The sequence below is a fragment of the Hippoglossus stenolepis genome, chromosome 19 (genome assembly GCF_022539355.2).
Source record: "Hippoglossus stenolepis isolate QCI-W04-F060 chromosome 19, HSTE1.2, whole genome shotgun sequence".
NCBI classification, from domain to species: domain Eukaryota; kingdom Metazoa; phylum Chordata; class Actinopteri; order Pleuronectiformes; family Pleuronectidae; genus Hippoglossus; species Hippoglossus stenolepis.
This window is the reverse complement of record NC_061501.1, coordinates 20,389,740-20,392,239: the sequence shown is the minus strand read 5'-3', so window position 1 is coordinate 20,392,239 and position 2,500 is coordinate 20,389,740. Positions and strand designations below refer to the sequence as shown.

General features: G+C 44.0%; 1 protein-coding gene across 12 annotated transcripts in view; it reads right to left on the bottom strand.

Moving 5' to 3' along the window:
* Positions 1-2,500, bottom strand: part of LOC118098535 (receptor-type tyrosine-protein phosphatase mu) — an 89,976-nt gene that overhangs the window by 58,413 nt on the left and 29,063 nt on the right. The gene's annotated exons all lie outside the window — the stretch shown is intronic.

Genomic DNA, 2,500 nt, shown 5'->3' with positions numbered 1-2,500 from the left:
GTGTGTGCGCGTGTGTGTGATCTCGTCAGTGTGTACTTGTGTCTGTGTTGTGACTACAGCTGTCAATCATCCTGCTCTTCTCTTTATGTCTGTTTCTGCAAAGTTTCTATGAAATTTAAATTACTCGTCTTTTTTTACAGTGTGTGTGTGTGTTGAAGGGCGTTTCCATGGTAACAGCATATGAAGTGTTGTCAGGGCGGCTGTCAGTCACGGAGCCTGAATCCTGTTCATTACTGTTCAATCTTGAACCTCTCTCTCTCTCCCGTTGTGTGTCTACCTTGATCGCCCTCTCTCTCAGTGTGAGTGATTTTATTTCAGGATGAAAATCGACTCGTCGACATCGTTGTCGTGGTAACGTTTCACTTCCCAGTGTTGTTGTTGAAGCTGCTGAAATAAATCTGAGCTGCTGGTGAAGTACTTTAGTATTTCCACCTTCTATTACATTTAAAAGTGCTAAAGTACTGAGATATGATCAGTTATCCTGTGAATATATATTGACACTATCAATATATCCTATACTGACAAAATCAGTTTGAAATCAATCGTTCAACTTTGATCAGAAAATGTATTGATGACGAAAAAAAGATTTTCATGTCTCGACTGACTGCAGAGCGTGTGTGTGTGTGTGCATGTGTGTGTGTGAGAGTGTGAGTGTGTGTGTGTGTGTGTGTGTGCATGTGTGTGTGTGTGAGTGTGTGTGTGTGTGTGTGTGTGTGTGTGTGTGTGAGTGTGAGTGTGTGTGTGTGTGAGTGTGTGTGTGTGTGAGTGAGTGTGAGTGTGTGTGTGTGTGTGTGAGTGTGTGTGTGAGTGAGAGTGTGTGTGTGTGTGAGTGTGTGAGTGTGTCAGTATGTGTGTGTGTGTGTGTGTGTGTGTGTGTGTGTCAGTATGTGTGTGAGTGTATGAGTGTGTCAGTATGTGTGTGTGTGTGTGTGTGTGTGTGTGTGTCAGTATGTGAGTGTGTGTGTGAGTGTGTCAGTATGTGAGTGTGTGTGTGACCGTGTCAGTATGTGTGTGTGTGAGTGTGTCAGTATGTGTGTGTGTGAGTGTGTCACTATGTGTGTGTGTGAGTGTGTGTGTGTGTCAGTATGTGAGTGTGTGTGTGTGTGTGTCAGTATGTGAGTGTGTGTGTGTGACCGTGTCAGTATGTGTGTGTGTGTGTGAGTGTGTCAGTATGTGTGTGTGTGTGTGTGTGTGTCAGTATGTGTGTGTGTGAGTGTGTCACTATGTGTGTGTCAGTATGTGAGTGTGTGTGTGACTGTGTCAGTATGTGTGTGAGTGTGTGTGGACCGTGTCAGTATGTGTGTGTGTGTGTGAGTGTGTCAATATGTGTGTGTCTGTATGTGAGTGTGTGTGTGAGTGTGTCACTATGTGTGTGTGTGTGTGTGTGACCGTGTCAGTATGTGTGTGTGTGTGAGTGTGTCAATATGTGTGTCAGTATGTGTGTGTGTGTGTGTGTGTGAGTGTGTCACTATGTGTGTGAGTGTGTGTGTCAGCAGATCAATGGTCCTTGAGGAGAATCGATTACAAAAACAAGAGTTTTAATCACCGCAGAGAGAAGAAGAAGAAGAAGAGATGAGAGAGAGGAAGAGGAGAGAGGGGGGTAGGAGGGACGAGCAAGGACAATAAACCCTGATGAAAAGAGAGAGAGAGAAGAAGAGTTTCTTCATATGTGAAAATGAACACACGTGTCAGAAACTGAAGATGTCATGATTTTAGTTTTCATCTTCTTCAGTTTTTCCTCTCAGGTCAAACAGTCACATTTCTGAGGATCGCTCGGGCACGTCCCAGATCGTGTGTGTGTGTGTGTGTGTGTGTGTGTATACCAGCCGTCTCCGTGGCGACAGAAATGTTGTAGAACAAAGTGTGTGTTCGTTTATTTTTCTCTTTTAAAGATTCATCACAGAAGATTAAAAGTAATCTAACTCTAACTAATAGTAAAGATAATTGTGCACAGCAGTAATGAACCTAATTAACAGGACATTGATTCCGTATAAGGCTTCACTTCCTGTCCCTGTGATCTTTCATGAAAACGTCACAGAGTAAAAAGAACTTTCTGAGTTCAGAGATTAAAGTTAAAGTCCATGATTTTATTAGCTTCATCAGTGAATTAAGAGACGACTGAAGCAGAGCTGTTGATGCCGTGTGAGCTGCAGGTGGCGCTGTCACTAAGATAAAGAAGAAATGCTTCACTGTTATTTCAGTCAGATAACTCAGATAACATCACTCTATGATGACATTGATGAAACGAGACTGATGGTAAATATTTGTAACCTGCTGTCGGAGGCGGCAGGTGCAGGTTGGGGGGGTGGAGGAGCTGAATCAACCAGCAGTACACGGACGCAGCAGCAGGGGGCGAGCAGAGGGACTGATGGGAAATGTTTGTAGCTTAAATAGAGCGCCACATTGGGAGGGTGTGTGATATAGAGGGTTGTGGAGCGTGAGGCAGATCACATGATTACAGCAGCGCAGCTCAAAAGCGTCACTCCAGTAATGTTCCGCA